At 39.2% G+C, this 19,989-nt stretch overlaps 1 protein-coding gene across 2 annotated transcripts in view; it reads left to right on the top strand.

Annotated features, from left to right (window-relative positions):
• TRAK2 (trafficking kinesin protein 2) overlaps positions 1–19,989 on the top strand; it is a 76,721-nt gene that overhangs the window by 2,756 nt on the left and 53,976 nt on the right. The window contains exon 1 of one of the 2 annotated variants that reach the window (XM_050750620.1): positions 13,276–15,024. The exons of the other annotated variant lie outside the window; for it this stretch is intronic. The gene's annotated coding sequence lies outside the window, so the exon portion shown is untranslated. Of the gene's footprint in view, positions 1–13,275; positions 15,025–19,989 lie in introns of those variants that run through there. 2 annotated transcript variants of the gene reach the window in all.

Raw genomic sequence — 19,989 nt, forward strand, 5'->3', positions numbered from 1 at the left:
ACCCCATCTCTACCAAAAATAAAAATAAAAAATAGCTGGGTGTGGTTGTTTGCGCCTGTAGTCCCAGCTACCTGGGAGGCTGAGATCAAAGGATCCCTTGAGCAATTATGGCACCACTGTACTCCAGCTTGAGTGACAGTGAGATGCCATCTCTAAAAAAAATTAAAATATGAGCGGAGAAGTGTTATTCTCCACTGAAAGTTTCTTTGTTTTAGTGCCCCAAATATGCTAAATACCAATATAAGGAATGAGACAGATAATGTCTTATTTCATGTTTATTTTGAGCTCTGATTATATCACCTGTACCAGTTTTGAACCTCTTTAGTTATCATCCTGTTTAGTTAGTAAGAAATAGGAGGCAAAAAGGTAATATTCACATTTAAATGACTTAGTAATTAAAGGAACTAAATTATTCATAGTTTAGTCATTATCTGTTAAGATCTGCAGTGTTCTTATAATAATAGGAAACATATAATACTATGTGCTAGATAATCTTTTTTTCTTTTTTTTTTTGAGACAGTCTGGCTCTGCCGCCCAGGCTGGAGTGCAGTGGCCGGATCTCAGCTCACTGCAAGCTCCGCCTCCCGGGTTCACGCCATTCTCCTGTCTGAGCCTCCCGAGTAGTTGGGACTACAGGCGCCCGCCACCGCGCCCGGCTAGTTTTTTGTATTTTTTTAGCAGAGACTGGGTTTCACCGTGTTAGCCAGGATGGTCTCGATCTCCTGACCTTGTGATCCGCCCGTCTCGGCCTCCCAAAGTGCTGGGATTACAGGCTTGAGCCACCGCGCCCGGCCTGTGCTAGATAATCTTTTACCTATATTAAGTTATCCTCACAATAGTACTGACGTATTTTTATACATAGGCAACTAAAGCAAAGAGAGGATAGTAAATATACCAAAGGTCATGCAGCTACTAAATGGTAGTATTGAGTGTCACAGCAGACAAGATCAAAATCTGTAGTCTAACAGTTATTGAGCACCTACACAGCTGGGTGCTTTCATTATAAGTAGGTCATTTGTCTTTATAACTACTTTATTTAAAATGGAAGTTCAGCATTTAATGACTTGCCCAGAGTCACAGATAAGTAAACTGTGGAACCAGGATTTGAACCCACGTTTGTCGTACTTCAAGGTTCATGTTCTTTCTTTCATTTCCCTTCAATGATCAAATCTTTGTTAAACACCTTCTGTGTGCCACACACTGTGCCAATGCTAGGAATTTAGTCTTTGCCCTTAAGGAATGTAGTTTGAAGAAGGAAAGAGACAATTAACATGGTGTGTTGAGCAATAGAATCACAGCTTGCAGAGGTACTTTGAGAGTGCAGAGAAGGAACACTGAAGTTAGCCTGGAGTAGGAAGGCTTGGACCAGTCTTGGGAAAAAAAATGGGAATTAGCCTGGGCACGGAAAAGGGGAAGGGGATATTATGGGCTGAATTGTGTCCTCCCAAAATTATGTTGAAGCCCTAACACCCATAACCTCAGAATGTGACCGTATTTGGAGACAGGGCTTTGGGGTGATTAAGTTCAGATGAAGCCATTAGGGTGGCTTCTAATCCAGTCTGACAGTTTTCCTTATAAGAAGGAAATCTGAACACAAAAAGAGACTCCAGAGTTGCACACACAAAGGAAAGACCATGTGAGGGTTCATTAGGAAGACCAAGAAAAGAGGCCTCAGGAGAAACCAACCTGCCAATACCTTGATTTTGGACTTCCAGCTTCTAGAATTGTGAAAAAATAAATTTCTGTTGTTGGAGCCACGCAGGCTGTGGTATTTTTTTGTGGAACCCCTAGCAAACTGACAAATAGGTGTTCTAGGCAAAAGGATTGACATACAAAAAGCCTTTAAGCTGTGGTTAGGTGATGGAAGTAGACATGCACGAAGCCTTTAAGCTGTGTTTAGGTGATTGAGGTTTTTTGGTGAGGAGATAAATGTTGAGAGAAATGAAACTGGAGATGAGGCTGGGGCTGGATTAGGAAGATTTTACGTGAGATGCCAAGGGACTTAAACTTTATCCTAAGGAAGATGGGATGGAGGTGGTTTGTAGCAGTGGAAAAGCATTAGATTTGCATTTTAGAAAGACTTAGACTTGTAAAGGATAAATGAAAGGTAATAAGACTGGAGACAAGGTAACCAAGGTAGCTAGTGCCACAGGACGCAGAACTAACAGTTTTCCCAGAATATTGAAATGTCTAACTGAAACAGAGCCACTGTTAATATAAGATTATAAAGGGCACAGCTAACCCTTAGAGTATACATAAGAAGATATAGAATCACATAGATATAGATATAGAAAGAATTTGTATATAGCTGTTTGTACCCAGAGGCTGTCTTTATTTTGACATTTTGCTTTTCCTTATATAGATCATAAAGCTTTCTACAACTATCAGAATATTCAGTATTTTTCCACCATAAAAAGTGATCTTATGTGTTTAATAGACACTTTTATGGTGCTGACACAGATGTAAGCCAAATTCTCTGACAACCTTTTGAAATACCTACTGTTCATTTTATACGTAAACATACTGAAGCACAGAGAGGTTAAGTAGCTTGTCCAAGATCACATTGCTAACAGGCAGCAGAGTTAAGATTCAAACTCAGTCTGTCTTCAGAGTCTTTACACTGTGCTGTTGCTATATGATATTTATCTAGATCTTTATTTGTGAAAAGAGGGCAGAGTAATACAAAAATAAGTATGTTTGCTGTAAGAGGTATATAGTTTGTCAGAGGAGATAAGGAACAGCTCTAAGGTTTTAAAAAGTGTTTTAGAGAAGAGCAGAAAGTGTTGGGAGGCAATACCTCCTTCAAGTTGGGGTTTCTGCGAAGGCCTGTTGGGAAAAGTGGCATTGAGCTGGCATGGGAAGCATGGCTAGAATTTGCATATGTATAATGGGGAGAGGACATTAAAATTAGAAGAAATAGCATGGACAGAGTTACAGGACTGAGAATTTCCTGGTGTGTCTATGAAGCTAGTAAATGCAGTCCTTTCTTTTGGCTGGAATATGTTGTGTGGTTGGGGAAGTTGGAGAGCTAGTTTGCAGGGAGGGGCAACTGTCTGGGGAAGAGAATTCTCAGGGAGTGAGGGGCAAGAGAAGTTGTAAGGTTTCAAGCCTGAATAATTGAGGCATATGCCAGATGTAGTTATCTTTTAGGAAAGGAAAAAGTTCATCTAGCCCCAACAGGTCCTATTTTCACTATCTCACAAACCCGTAAATCCTTCTTATAATTTCCTTTCACCTAGTTTATACCTTTATTAATATAATCAATGTGTAAATGTGATAAAATTTTCTAATTATTTTTGTCTCTAATCTCTCCATTCCCAAAATTTATCCTGCATCCTGCATTTACATTTATTTCTCCAAATGTCACTTCTATTTAGAAATGTGTTCCCTGCAGGATCAAGTTGAGACTTCTTAATCTCAACTAGTCAAATTTAGATCTCCAAATACCTTCTGCATAATTCTTCCCACTCAAATTGGTCGTATACTGCTGCCAACCTGGCTGTGTCTGCTACTTGCTGTTGGATATTATCATTATTATTTTCTTCTACCAGATACTCTCCTCAACTATCCAAATCTTTTCCTCCTTAAGGAGTCCACTTAAATCTTACATCCTGTGTGAAGCCAGACCACTTCAGCTAGAAGAGAGCTCTCTCCTAACAATTCTGTTGTAACACTCATCAAATATTTATTATCTGGTAGCATCTTATTTTCTTAGATTTCTTAGCTCATTGGATATTAGATCTAATCCAGACCATTAGAGCTCTCCCTTTTGGAGCTTAGACTTCTTATATCTTTAACCTCCCTTTGGGCAGAGGCTGCTGTGTACTACTGTTTATCTTTTTTTAGTACATTTGGTTTAATTCAAGTGGCATTTGTTGAAAACTGTTCAATGAACAGCTGTTTGACCAGTTGTTAATTGAGGTCACTGTATTGAAATTTTCTTTTTCAACTGGCTGCTTAATATTTACATATGTTATAAGTAATGTTCTAGCTTTATTCTTAGCTTTACTACTGACTCACATAACCTCTTGAAGATACCCTGTTTACCCTGTATTGTTGTTTATTCATGCTAGAAAATGAGCGTACAAAGTCTGCTGGTGGTATAGCAGTGGAACTAATTCATTTTGTAAAGATCCTTGAGGTCTTTGGAGCCTATCTATATTTATCTGTCAGTATTTGCCAAACTTTGAGTTCTTTCTTTTTAGAAAGCTTTTTGACAAGGCACAAAATAGGAAGGAATGATTAAATAGAGTCTAATTTAAGAGTGTTATACTGTATTGTGTAACAATGGAGTTGATGAATTATGCATGTTAATGGTGAAAGAATTCCCCCACCAGTTTAGCTAATAGTTCATTTCAACACTAATTATTTATGGAGTTGCTTGAGCTTCTGACATTTTATATTCCTCTTCTGATCAGCAAGGAGGAGGGAGAAGATGGCAGCCTCTCTTTCCTTTCAAGAAAAAGTAGCCTCCTCTGCCTACCTTTGTTCTCTAACTCAGCATCCAATTTGTTTCTTTCACACATACAATTTTGTATATTATTACAAATATATTATTACAATTTTTGTAATATATGTGTGAAAGAAACAAACTAGATGCTGAGTTAGAGAACAAAGGTGGGCAAAGGAGGCTACTTTAGATCAAGTACACTGGTAAGTTTTAAGCTGCGACTTAAATGTGAGAAGTAGTTGGCATATAGAGAACAAGAGAGAAAGAGTATTCCAGGTACAGTGAACAACAGTTGCAAAGGCCCAGAGTTAACAGAGTGTGATGAGGAATTAAAAGAAGTAACAAAAGGTCTGTGTCTCTATGGCTGAGTATGAGCAAGGAGGAGACTGGTACAAGATGAAGGAGGAGAAGTAGGCAGGGACCAGACTAGGCCAGACCTCACAGACTGTGATGAGAGGTGTGGTTTTATTGTTGGTACTATGAGAACCTTTGGATTTTTAAAGTATTATTTTATTTTTATTTTTATTTGTTTATGTATTTATTTATTTAATTTCATTTTATTTATTTATTTATTTATTGAGATGCAGTCTCGCTCTGTCACCCAGGCTGGAGTGCAGTGGTGTGATCTCGGCTCACTACAACCTCTGCTTCCCGGATTCACGCGATTCTCCTGCCTCAGGCTCCCAAGTAACTGGGAATACATGCCCGTGCTACCATGCCCGCTACTTTTTGTATGTTTTTGTAGAGATGGGGTTTTACCATGTTGTCCAGGCAGATCTCGAACTCCTGAACTCAAGTGATCTGCCTGCCTTGGCCTCCCAAACTACTGGGATTACAGCCGTGAGCGACTGTGCCCGCCCTGGATTTTTTAAAGAAGGAGTTTAGCTTTAAAAACACTATTCTTGCTGCTTATAGAGAATGGAGAAGAACCCTGTTTAAGGCCATGATTAAGCATGGAGCCGAGCCCTGTTAGGAGGTTTGTTGGTTCCTAGCCTAAGAGATGATGGTGGTTTGAACTAGGATGGTGGAAGAGAGGATGGAGAAAAGTGAGTAGATTTGAGGTATATATCGGTGGTAGTGTGTACAGGATTCGTTAATGGATTGAACGTGGCAGGATGAGGGATAGACGAATCTAGTATTCAGTGGATCATAGTCAGCCTGTGGGAAATTTGAGTGGAGTCAAGAAGTCTGTCTGAAGAGCCAGATTGGGAGTCACTAACACTAAAAAATAATTTAATCTGTGGTAGTAGTTAGTTGGCAAAAAGGTAATGAAAGAGCAACTACAACAAGAACAATACAAAATGTGGTCACAGTTGGAACTCTGGAAAACACTAAAATTTAAGGATCAAGGGCAGGGAATGGGATGATCCAGTGAGGAGTTTGAGAATGAGCATTGTAAGATCTCTCTCTCCAGGAGAGCCAAGGAAGGGGAAGTTGAAATAGGGAGCAGTCAACAGTATAAACCGGAGATGATATAAGGTAACAATTAAGACGTCATAACTGGATTGATTAGCAGGGACTGTTGATGACCCAAGGTGGGTGGTTTCGGAAGAAATCAGGTTGTAGTGGGGTTGAGGGATGAATGAGAGGTGGGAAAGACAAAATGAGAGTATTTGAAGAAGCCTGGGTAAGGACAGAGGGGGTAGAGGGGAACTCGAAGACTTGGGAAAGGTAGGGGTTTCTTTAATGGTAGATTTTAATAAAATAAAAGAACTTGAGCTTGTTTAATAAGCCAAAGAAGAAGGTGAAACTGATGGAGGATAGGGATAATTAACAGAGCAAGGTTTAGAGAAGGCAGGAAGAGGACTGTTGAGTTGTATTTAATTACTTTTTAACTGGGTATACATATACACATGGTAGAAAAATTGAAAGGTATATGATAAAAAGTAAGTTTCTCTCTCTTTTCTGTCTTCCAGCCACCCAGTTCCTTCTCTAAGAGGATTACTAATTTACACTATGATCAACAAGTGTTCAAGTGCATAACAGATTATGTTTGTCCATAATTCTCAGGTTAGAGCAAAAGCTAGCTATAGATTACATGGATTTATCATTGGGAGGAATGAGAATAAGAGAAATGAAGAACAGATAGAGGGTCAGAGATAAGTGAGAAAAGATGTGGTATGGAATTGTCTCAGGAAAGAAAGGATGTTTAAGAGGATAATGGGGGGCATGCCTATGGAGTGAGGCCCACAGTTGACGACTGAATTTGCGCATCCCTATTCCACATGTTGGTGTGACCTTTTCAGAAGAACGTAACTGCCTCTTTATATTTAAAGTGCAAGTCAATTTAGAAAATTGATTGCTAAACATTCATCATTTTTGTAAAGTATATCATGTTTGGGGTCCAAGCATCAAATCTCTGCTCTCTGCTCTTATTGCTTTCCACCATAGGCATCCTTCTTTGGGGTTATTCAGGCCAGTGGTATAAGTTGAAGCAAAAGGAAGCTTGTTGGTTAAAAAAGAGCACACCATCGGCCAGGTATGGTGGCTCACGCCTGTAATCCCAGCACTTTGGGAGGCCCAGGTGGGTGGATCACGAGGTCAGGAGTTCGAGACCAGCCTGGCCAACATGTGGTGAAAACCCATCTCTACTAAAAATACAAAAATTAGCTGTGCATGGTGGCGCACGCCTGTAATGCCAGCTACTCTGAAGGCTGAGGCAGGAGAATTGCTTAAACCCGGGAGATGGAGGTTGCAGTGAGCCGAGATTGCGCCTCCATACTCCTGCCTGGTCGACAGAGCAAGACTCTGTCTCGGGGGAGAAAAGTAAAAAAAAGAAAGAGCACACTGTCTGGAGGAAGAAAGGAGGAGGAGGAGACTAGAAACCAACTAAAATGCCTCTGAGATGCTACTACTGTTCCCAAAGCCTGTAATTTAACAACTAAAAAAACATTTCAACCATTCTTAACTTTCTCAGCCAGTACTAGGCCAAACCACTGAATTTGCCTTTGTTTTATTTTTAGTTACAAAATTGAAAGAGTACACATGAAGCTTTTATTAGCAATTGTGAGTTTTTAAAAGAAGATATCTGATCACTTCTCATTTGATGTGGGGCTTATTTTAAATGCATTCATGATCAGCTGCAAATGCTCTTAGTGGAAATGGTGATAAAACTAAGCAATGAGCCAAATGAATGTTCAGTTTTGGCTTTCCTATGAGACTGACAACTAGTTCTTTTTAGTTATTACAGAAAAGTGTATAGTGTGTCATTGCTATAAAAATGATAAAGCACCTTTTTAACACCAGACCCTTTTATGCAGAGTTTTTCATAAAGCACATAAGTGTTTTTCTTTAGAATATTCAATCTTAGCTTAACTGTGTTTTTCAAGGCAATTCATTTAGTTGATGTTGTATTGAAAATGTATTAATATCGACTTTGTTCATTAAATTACTTCTGTAATTCAGTGTATTGATATTTTTAATGATTAAGCTTCTAGGTAGTAGGTATGTATTTTGCAAGACGACTGTGTGTCAGTTGCTGTTAGGTTTTGGACATACAAAAATAAGATCCCTTCCTTTGAGGAACTTGCAGCGTAGTGAGGGAGAAATGACTAGTGGGCGGCCATCTTCTGGGATCATCCAAGAAAGGGAGTCAGTAAACACTGATTAACCCATTTATGCCACAGTTTGCAAATTTTTTTGTGTGAAAAATTAGACCTTGGCGATGACCTTGAGCAGTATGATATGACTCCCACAAGTTTAGCATTCCAATAATGCAACAGTAGGCATAAATGGGTTAAGAGCAAAAATTACGATGAGGAATGTTAAGATTTCCTAAACCTTTTTTCCGTACTTGTAATCCACCTTATATTTCCCTTAGCAGTTATCAGTACAATTTCACAAAAGAATAGAGGAAGAGCTGTCTTTTCTTGGGAGACAGTTAAGAAAGGACAGAGTGTATTCACAGCTAGGCTAGGTAAAAGAATACCAGGTGAGAAAAGCACTTGCCGACAGTGCCAAAGGAGGAAGAGAAAGCCAGCTAAATCCCTGGTGCTGGAGGGATGAAAGAAAGCGGTACTTGGGAACCCAGCCAAGGGCAGAAAAACAGGTCCTGGAGTTCAGTCAAACAGGCACCTTATGGGTGTTCTGATAACCTGGTTATCTGGTTTCTCAGCCAACAGCAAGTTAGAAAGGGGAGAGGCAAGCTAGCAACAGTAAAGTGTAATAGTTGATAGCCTCACAGTGAGGGAGGAAACAAAATTAGAAATGGGCTTAAAATCTTTTTAAAAATTAGCAATTTGGGATTATTTAGTACCCGGAGAAAGAGCTCTTTAACTGTGGATGGGTGCAGGCTTGTTGGGGGACAGATAAAAGCAGGTCATTTTCTATTTTGCCATCTTGGCTACATCACCCAGAAAAGGCTCTTTAAAAGTTTATAATCCTGGAGGATATCACTGTAGTCATTATATTATAATACAGTAATTGCTATTCTTAGTAATGATGCTGAGTCATCAAATTATTTTCTGTCCAGCCTATCTAAGGACTTTTTTTTTCCTCCCATGGCAGTTTATTGGACTTTCCTCATTATCATATATTAACTTCAGGAGGAAAACATCTTACCATCAATGTTTTTTTAAAATAAGAAAACTATGGAAAACCGACAAAAGCAAAAAAAGAAAAGTGTTAAAGATTTTGTGGTATTTTTGCCACCATGTTGTCAGTCCCATCTCTAGGGAATGTTTGCACCTTCAAAGTAACCAATGGGCTTAGTTAGTATAGCCCTGCACGTACACATACCTTTACTGAAACCCATGAGAGACCTGTGTAGACTTTTGTAAATTAGGCTAAGAAAGCTTTCCATTTCCATGTATTCTAACAGTCTCATGTTCTTATGTAGTTCATGTTCCTCCCTACTATAGACTACAAGGATGTAATTTGACTACCGCCTGATTCATTCATTTAACAGATATTTATTGAATGCCTGTCATTTGCAAGATGCTAAGATAGAGGTAGACTTAATTTATTGGAATAGAGATTTATTTTTTATCTATGTTCCATTTACTGCTTTTAGCAGGTCAAAACAAGTAACAGAATGATTCCCAATTTATGGTAATACATCTATATTATTTTCTTGGTATTGTAGAATTACCCACTTAAAAACAGAACCAAAGTCAGATTTGGAGTTGTCTTATTAAGAATCATGTGATGTACATACAGCACACACACAGATTATTCTGCCTTCTTGTAAATACACCCAACTTTGGAACCAGATAAGTCATTTCTAAAAGCAAATATAAATTGCTCAAGAACAAATGGTTAAGGGGAGCAGATTACTTGGTTTTTTTCTTCTTCTTCTGTATTTAGTAACCACTAAGTGTTTTTAAAAAGTGGAGTAGAAAGGCCGGGCGCGGTGGCTCAAGCCTGTAATCCCAGCACTTTGGGAGGTCGAGGCGGGCGGATCACGAGGTCAGGAGATCGAGACCATCCTGGCTAACACGGTGAAACCCCGTCTCTACTAAAAATACAAAAAAAAACTAGCCGGGCGCGGTGGCGGGCGCCTGTAGTCCCAGCTACTCGGGAGGCTAAGGCAGGAGAATGGTGTAAACCCGGGAGGCGGAGCTTGCAGTGAGCTGAGATCCGGCCACTGCACTCCAGCCTGGGTGACAGAGCAAGACTCCGTCTCAAAAAAAAAAAAAAAAAAAAGTGGAGTAGAGACATAGAATTGTGGTAGAATTATCTGAGACTTTTGCAAACTACACACACACTCCCTATCCTCACACTCCAGTCCCTTGCTAGTAAAGCTCAGAGGGTGAAGGCCCTAGCTTTGGAAAAACATAGTTGGGTTCGATTCCTGGCTCTTCATATGGACAAGTAATTAACCTCTAAGCCTTAATTTTCTTGTCTGTAAAATGATGACAGTAATAGCATTCACCTCATGGAATTGTGAGGATTAAAGGAGGTGATCATACACAGAAAGCGTTTAACATGATGCCTGGCACCTAGTAAGTACTATCAGCTAACTATTATTATTAGGAAAGATTGATTCGCAACAGAATTGAGAACATATTTCTTTATCATATGCATTTCATTTGAAACACAGAAGGCTCTTGTGTCTTTATCATAAATTATTTACCATTATTGGCTCGTCTTAGAAACCTTCTGAGTGCTAGTTTCATTTGTTTTATTGTTCAGTAAAGTCATGAATTTCACTAAAATGTTTTGATTTTTGCTTTCAGTGTCAAAGAGCTGGTTCCTTTTGCTCAGGAAAAGTTTCACAGGGCAGTGGTATCTCCTCTTCAATTGTGTAGGTCTGGAAACTGAAGTTTTCTCGCTGTACTGAGTTGATAAGGCCCTGAGAAAATGATACACTAATAAAACACATTAAAGAATGATAAATAAGCCAGGATGTGTGGTCTTAATATACAGTACAGCTGCCAAGTGGACTACATATTTTGGTCCCCATAGAGTTAGTATATTTTTCCCTTATAAGAAAGTCTGCATGAAAAACCAAGTTGCTAGGTTTGTGTGTGTATTTACGGGTGGAGGACATTTGAAGCATAAGGACTGGTATGCTGAGAGTGGGGAGGGTGTGCAGAATAGCAGTAAGCGTTCTTAGAGCCACATTAGCTCAGAGTAGAGAGGGTTAAGACTGAAGGACACGGTAGGAAACTGTAGCCAGGGACAGAGAAGGATTAAACTAGGGCCATATCAATAGGCTTGGAGAATAAATTGACAGAACTGGTGACTATATAGAAAGCAGGTATTGAGGAAAGGAAGGATAATGCTTAGATTTTTGGCTCTGCTGATCAGGTGAATTGGTGATATCAACTAGTTAGTGAAGCAGAAAAAGAAAAACATTTAATGGGAGAAGGAAAAATGAGTTCAGTTTAGAATGTGGTGAATTTATGGTAATGATTATAAATTGGTACTGAGATTTCCAGTATAAAGTCACAAAATGCCAATTTGGGTTGAAGATAGAGACTTGGAGAGTAAGTGTAGTTGGAAATTGAGGCCTTTGAAGTAGATGAGATTCCAGAGGAGAGAAAGGAGAGAGAGAGGGCCCATGAGAGAATCCTGAAGAACTGGGGATACTTGCCGTTAAAGGCAGGTGGAGGAAGAGAGTTCCCCGATTTCCATAGCCTCCTATTTACTATAGCCTTCAAGCTCTGAATCTAATAACCTCCTGGGTTGCAGATAGCCAGCAGCCATATCTCAAAATATTTACCTGTTCTTATTTGCCCTGAATTTCATGGGCAAACCAAAGGCATCTGTTGAATGTCAATTCTCCCTCAAAAAGTAACCTTATCTTCGAAGCCCTTGAGTTGTTTGTGGCAACTGGTTTTGAAGAACAATGAGTCTTATGTCTAAACATACTATAATTAGAAAGTCTGTAGCCTAGTAAAATTACATTACTAAAATGGTTATGTCTTTAATATGCAGATAATTCTAGAATAAATCTAGAATTATATGTGTTTATAATATTCCTCCATCCTGACCATCACTCACCGCCATTTTAAGTTACCCTCTGTTCTGGTCATGTAAGATTGTATGTCCTGGTGCCACTGATTACTTCGTTGACTTGAAGAGCTATATTGCCTATAGTTTTCCTTTTGACACTGATCGTATGGGGACTTCTGCTTCTGAAGGCATTAAGGACTATAATTTTTAAATAACTGAAGGATTTAGAATCATCTTAAGCCATCAAAAGCAAATTTGTGTTTTGTTGTTAGAGAAGACAAAGAGAAATAAGGCCATAGATTTTCTACCTCTTCTTGACTTGTTGCTGTTTTTAAAATTTGTGTTTTCCTTATTGCTATGTGAAAGTGCTGTTTCAAGGGGTCTTCCTAGCTATTCGAGGATAAATTCTGAAGAGCAGATTATACAGAAATATTCTTAAATCTGTTAGCACAATTGTTATCTATTCAGTCTGTTTCTAATCTTCTGTTAAGTATTTCCAGGTTTTCGGTCAATGGTATCTTTTTATTGAAACTAGTGTCTAAATTTTGCCAGTTATCATTGAAAGAAAATTCTTTCTGACTTGTTCAGGAAGGATTTATTTGGTTCTAGAAGTATAGTACATGTTTTAGTACCCACAGATTCTATTGTATAAAATGCCTCTGCTTGAGATGTTTTCCCCCATTTTTGGTTAAGAGAACAGGAAATCCATGAACTCTGTAATGCCATTTACTCTCCATTACTCATTTTGAAGACCTATACTTTTTTTTTTTCTTTTTCAATCATTACTTTAATCAAAAGGACATAATTTTCTGTTGAAAATAATAAAAAATATAGTAACTATGATATTTTATTAATATCCTGGAATATAAATTATTGACAGCAACTGCCCTTGTGAAGTAATATTTTAATATGTCTAACCCAAGAGTCAGCTGAGTGTCCAGACCCTTCAAGAGTGAAATAGTTGCCGTAAACCTTCAGTTGCATGTGAAGGTTTCATATGGGGAAGCCAAAACCCTCCCTGTGATTTCTGCAGATTCCTGATCTTCTCTCTGAGCTCCTGCCATCTCCATGAGACCTCTCGCTCTTCCCTCTCCCTTTTAGGAGAAAGAAAAAAGTTATTTCCCTGTCTTGTGCAGAGCAGTTTTTAGCCTTCTTTTTGGTGCTATGAAACCTTACCTTCCACCTTAAGAGACTTTTCCAAGTCTTTTCCCAAACAAAAAGTATTTCTTTCCTATAAGAAGCACTGTTGTCAGATGTTAAGATAATAAAATGTGTACTTTGTTAGGTATGATTTGGTAATAATAACCCTTTAAGTAACACTTATTTTCTCCATTAATCTAACTTTCAAATATTTGAATGCCTACTAAACTCAGTCTCCATTCTTGAAAAGTTATAAGAAAACCTATCTTGAAAAGGCTTTTGCAATGTTAGATTTGAATATTATTATATAGCATTGAGTAGCTTTTATGCCAAATGGCAGAGAGAAGATATTGCTCACTTAAGAAACTACAGAATTTCAGGTAGAGTTTATGTCAAGTTGCTCTTTCTTTTAAAGAAATAAATTAAGGCCAGGCATGGTAGCTCATGCCTGTAAACCCAGCATTTTGGGAGACCAAGGCAGGCAGATCACTTGAGTTTAGGAGTTCGAGATCAGCCTGGACAACATGGTATAACCCCATCTCTACAAAGACATACAAAAATTAGCTGAGCATGGTGGCAGGTGCCTGTAGTCCAGGCTACTTGGAAGGCTGAGGTGGGAGGATCCCTTGAACCCAGGAGGCGAGTGTTGCAGTGAGTGGAGATCATGCCACTGCACTCCAACCTGGGCAACAGAGTAAGACCCTGTCTCAAATTTAAAAAAAAGAAAGAAATCAAGAATGCGTTATGAAATGTGAGACTGAAGTCTACCTGTTTGAGGTTTCCTTTTAGTATTATTGAGCTATCTTATTTCCTTTGACTAAACTGCATATGACCATTGCTAAATTATTTTTGACTGGCAAATAATAATTTGCTTTATTATTCAGATTTCTAAGCCAATCATGACCTTTCATAGAAACAGTGAATTTGAAAACAAATGGATGATGGGACAAAGCATAAAACTAGGGATGTATAAATATTAACCAATGCTGTATTAAGCATTTTTATATATCTCCTATGTCCTTTGATAATGTCACTCTGCGACATCAAGCAAAAGATAGAATTCCTGTCCAGAAGTATAGTTTGAAAACATGTTGATATTGCTTATTCAGTTGCTTATGCAATTTCTTTAAGAGTTTGGTGTTCTTTTATTCTATAATCCAAAAATATTATGATTTTGGGGTATAAATTTATAGGACAGAAAGTCTTTGCATGGTAGATTAACTTTCTCGTAAATCCTTTGAAACTCTTCTGCTTAAAACTTGTAACTTACGAACTTTATGGATAGGGACAAAGTATACTCCAGAGCAAGGGATTTAGCTGTGCTGGTCACCAACAGAGGAATATTTTCAACTCGGCCATTATTATTATTTATAGCATGTTTGTTGTAGTGCATTGTTTTGAGGTATTCTGTATTACAAATCCCATTTTTGTCCCTGAAAGCAATGCTAGTGATAGATTAATGGGCACAAAAGTAGAAATTGTGTAAAAATTTGAAAGTGAGAAACTTACACTGATTAGATATATCATTGGAAGATAAGAATGATTATGACGGACAGTCCATGATGTGTGACAAAAGATGTACCCATGCAGTTGACAGTCAGCCAGAGGTGAAGACATGTGACTGACTGAAATGGTTTTGGCAGAGGATTGTGGTTAAAGTGGAATGCCTGTTTAGTCAAAGGTGAAGGTTAGGATTTCAAGAACTTTAAGCATGGTGAATTAAAGTGCTGCTGTGGAAACTTATCAAAAACCACGGCTGGCACCATGGGTTCAAGGCCTTTTCTAATCTGCAGGTGAAGCTCTGATAGGGATTCCTTAGCTGCCAGAGGTTACCTCCCTTCTCCTGTTGGTGAAGATTGTGTCAGGGAGGGGTTGCCTGCCTCAGCAGATATTCATTATAAACAAACAGGGCAGTTTTTAAAATGCCCAAAATATTCAACTAGGAGGAAATACTGACCCCATAAAACTAAATCTCACACATGGTTTTGGACGTTTAAACTAATGGATTTAACAGCCTTTTGGAATTCAGCCTGTTTGTAAGTAGAGCGACCTCCATATATTTCATATTCTGAACACCCTACTTATCTTTAAGTCAAATGACAATTAAAAAGAGGGACAAAATATTTGCTGGTCACAAATCCTATTTCCTCAGGGTGAACTTTACAATTGCTGATAGAACGGCTGTGCTGAATGTAGCCAGTGTAGCTTTCCCGCGGCGTCGGTGCAGCTGGATAGTGATATGTGGCCTCTGCCTTCCTGAGGTCTGCTGCTCACGCTCCAGGCTGGGTTTTGCTGGTGGTGCTCCTCCCGCCTTTTTTTTTCAGCTCTTAGCACTGAAGCCATGATGGAGTCTTTAAGTGGTTTAATATCTGGTTTTTAAATTACTGTGGTTTTTTTGTAAACTTTATCTGTAGTGTAGCCAGATACATTAAAATTAGTGAGTCTCTGTCTTTGTCAAAAATATATTATTTTATATAAGGACATGGTAAATTACCATTTTTAAAATTAGCTTATCTTTTGTCTGGATTAGGTTGCCACTGCCTAAGAGAACTATTGCTGAATTGGTGATTGGCACTGTTCCTGCATGCATTTCAGCAGCCCACGTGTTTTTTAATTAATCCCCAAATCATTGCTTATAAAATAAAAATTTTGAATATATTTCCAGTGTAACTGTTTCACTAAATAATTGCATTTTTTGCAATCCCAGGCTTTACGCCCAGCAGAGGTGAACTTTCCCAGAGTTGTTTTAGCCTTCTCAATAAGGCTGTTTTGGCCAGAGTATCCTATTTTAAGGAAGTAGCGAGATATTTTTTAGGCACAAGGCCTATATTTAGGCATTCACTGTTGACCAATTAGTTCCATGGCTGGGCTAAACTATCTAAGTCATTAGCCATGTTGTGTCCTGCCAGCAATATTTATGTCAATGACATGTTTTGGTTGTTCTTTTTAAGTCTCATGCTTCTTAAAATAAGTTACTTAGTTATTTTGCTTTATTTTCTTCTTAATGTGCATGGATTACAAAGGCTGGCTTCTTGTTAAATAATACATGCCTGATTGGTTGTTTTATAAAGAAAAGCAGTGAAGTTGTTCCTAAAAAGACTGAATAAAGATCCGGCAAAGAAAGTAGATGGCCCTGAAAAAAGTGCACAGAATACGTGTGCACAGATTAGGAAAGGCACTGAAAATGCGTCATTTGTGTTTGCCAAAGTTTAGTTTCTACTGCATTTAGGACTCTGTATAAGCTTTTGGTTTATTCATGCATCCGAGAGACAGAAAGAGAATGATTAATCACACTAAGCTAACGTCACTCATCAGAAAGCAGGAAGTAAATTCTTTCTTAGGTTGAAAGAAGATGCTATCAAGCAATTGAGAGTAGGCCCTAGATTGTGCCCAACATTGTGTAAGGTGCAATAACAATAATAATAATTATTATAAAATCGTACTTTGGTGATAGAAATATTAATAATAACCAGTACTTGCATAGCATTTACTGTATTCTAAGACATTATTCTAAGACCTTTATGTGTATTAACTCATGTTATTTCTCAATAATCCTCTGAGGTAGCTGCTACTATTAGCCTCTCATAATTCACTTAATCCCCATAAAGTAGACCCTGTTATTAGGCCCACTTAACTGATGAAAAAATGAGGTCAAGTAATTTGTCCAAGATTACCCAACCAGTAAGTGATGGTGCTGAAGTTCAAATTTAGGCACTCTAGTTCCAGAATCCACATTCTTAACCACTGAAGTAGGCTTAATACTGGCCCTCAAAGATATCTAGATCTTGATCCCCTGGATCCTGTGAATATTACCTTATATACGAAAAGGACTTTGCAGACATGGCTACATTAAGGATCTTGAGATGGAAGATTATGCTGGATTATCCAGTTTGACCTTAAATGTCATCACAGGTGTCCTTATAGGAGTGAGGCAAAGGAGACCTGACAGCAGAAGAAAACAGTGTGATAGTAGAAGCAGAGAGAGACTTGAAGATGCTATGCTGCTGTCATAGAAGATCGTAGAAGAGACCCTGAGCCAAGTAATACAACTCTAAAAGCTAGAAAAGGCAAGGGAATGATTTTTCCCTGGAGCCTCCAGAGGGAGGGGTCATAAACTTTCTAACACCTTGGTTTTGGTCCATTGAAACTTTTTCATTTTTCTGACCTCCAGTACTGTAAGATCATAAATTGATGTTGTTTTAAGCCACTAAGTTTATGGTAATTTGTTGTAGCACCAACAGGAAATGTGTAGCCACACTGCTATGGAGAAAGATGCTAGGTATAGTTAAGACTTTTTTGTTATTAGCAAACCTTCCTCAGACCCATGAAGGAATGAGCTTCAGTAATCATCACTCTTGATAATCCCAGCTTTATGGCACTTGAAACTTTATTAGCAGGAGCATAGTTTCTTAGGCTTTATGTCCTTCTATGTGAAGATTACTCAGAGATAATCTTCAGTCTACATCTACTCCATACTCAAATGTGGTAATCATTCTGGATACACAGTTGGCTGTTGAGCCAGAAATTTAAGAAATATTAGACAGGGAAGGGTTCCAAAATGGCCAAATAGGAACAGCTCCGGTCTATAGCTCCCAGCATGAGCGATGCAGAAGAGAGGTGATTTCTGCATTTCCAACTGAGGTACCAGGTTCATCTCACTAAGGCTTGTTGGACAGTGGGTGCAGCCCACGGAGGGTAAGCCAAAGCAGGGCGGGGCATCACCTTACCTGGGAAGTGCAAGGGGTTGAGGAATTCCGTTTCCTAGCCAAGGGAAGCTGTGACAGACGGTACCTGGAAAATTGGGAAACTCCCACCCTAATACTGCCCTTTTCCAACACTCTTAGCAAAGGGCACACCAGGACATTATATCTCGCGCCTGGCTCAGAGGGTCCCACGCCCACGGAGCCTTGCTCACTGCTACCACAGCAGTCCAAGATCGAACTGCAAGGTGGCAGCAAGGCTTGGGGAGGGGCGTCCGTCATTGCTGAGGCTTGAATAGGTAAGCAAAGTAGCCCAAACTGGGTGGATCCCACCGCAGCTCAAGGAGGCCTGCCTGCCTCTGCAGACTCCACCTCTGGGGGCAGGGCATAGCTGAACAAAAGGCAGCAGAAACTTCTGCAGACTTAAACGTCCCTGTCCGACAGCTTTGAAGAGAATAGTGGTTCTCCCAGCACGGACTTCGAGATCTGAAAACAGACAGACTGCCTCCTCAAGTGGATCCCTGACCCCTGAGTAGCCTAACTGGGAGACACCTCCCAGTAGGGGCTGACTGACACCTCATACAGCCAGGTGCCCCTCTGAGACAAAGCTTCCAGAAGAAGGATCAGGCAGCAACATTTGCTGTTCTGCAATATTTGCTGTTCTGCAGCCTCTGCTGGTAATACCCAGGCAAATAGGGTCTGGAGTGGACCTCCAGCAAACTCCAACAGACCTGCAGCTGAGGGTCCTGACTGTTAGAAGGAAAACTAACAAACATAGAGGTCATCCACACCAAAACCCCATCTCTAGTTAACCATCATCAAAGACCAAAGGTAGATAAAACCACAAAGATGGGGAGAAACCAGAGCGGAAAGGCTGAAAATTCCAAAAATCACAGCACCTCTTCTCCTCCAAAGGAACGCAGCTCCTCGCCAGCAACAGAACAAAGCTGGACGGAGAATGACTGACAAGTTGACAGAAGTAGGCCTCGGAAGATCAGTAATAACAAACTTCTCTGAGCTAAAGGAAGATGTTTGAACCATTGAAAAGAAGCTAAAAACCTTAAAGATTAGACAAATGGCTAACTAGAATAAACAGCATAGAGAAAACCTTAAATGACCTGATGGAGCTGAAAACCATGGCATGAAAACTATGTGATGCATGCACAAGCTTCAGTAGCCAATTCGATCAAGTGGAAGAAAAGGTATCACTGATTGAAGATCAAATAAATGAAATTAATCAAGAAGAGAAGTTTAGAGAAAAAACAGTAAAAAGAAATGAACAAAGCCTCCAGAAAATATGGGACTATGTGAAAAGACCAAATCTACGTCTAATTGGTGTACCTGAAAGTGACGCGGAAAATGGAACCAAGTTGGAAAACACTCTTCAGGATATTATCCAGGAGAACTTCCCCAACCTAGCAAGGCAGGCCCACATTCAACTCCAGGAAATACAGAGAACGCCACAAAGATACTCCTCAAGAAGAGCAACTCCAAGACACGTAATTGTCAGATTCACCAAAGTTGAAATGAAGGAAAAAATGTTAAGGGCAGCCAGAGAGAAAGGTCAGGTTACCCACAAAGGGAAGCCCAACAGACTAAAAGCGGATCTCTCAGCAGAAACTCTACAAGCCAGAAGAGAGTGGGGGCCAATATTCAACATTCTTAAGAAAAATAATTTTAAACCCAGCATTTCATATCCAGCCAAACTCAGTTTCATAATTGAAGGAGAAATAAAATCGTTTACAGACAAGCAAATGCTGAGAGATTTTGTCACCACCAGGCCTGCCTTACAAGAACTCCTGAAGGAACCACTAAACATGGAAAGGAACAACTGGTACCAGCCACTGCAAAAACATGCCAAATTGTAAAGACCATTGATGCTAGGAAGAAACTGCACCAACTAACAAGCAAAGAAACTAGCTAACATCATAATGAAAGGATCAAATTCACACATAACAATATTAACCTTAAATGTAAATGGGCTAAATGCTCCAATTAAAAGACAGACTGGCAAATTGGATAAAGAGTCAAGACCTATCAGTCTGTTGTATTCAGGAGACCCATCTCACGTGCAGAGACACACATAGGCTCAAAATAAAGGGATGGAGGAAGATCTACCAAGCAAATGGAAAACAACAAAAAGCAGGGGTTGCAATCTACTCTCTGATAAAACAGACTTTAAACCAACAAAGAACAAAAGAGACAAAGAAGGCCATTACATAATGGTAAAGGGATCAATTCAACAAGAAGAGCTAACTATCCTAAGTATATATGCACCTAATACAGGAGCACCCAGATTCA

This window comes from Macaca thibetana, chromosome 12 (genome assembly GCF_024542745.1).
Source record: "Macaca thibetana thibetana isolate TM-01 chromosome 12, ASM2454274v1, whole genome shotgun sequence".
Taxonomy (NCBI): Eukaryota; Metazoa; Chordata; class Mammalia; order Primates; family Cercopithecidae; genus Macaca; species Macaca thibetana.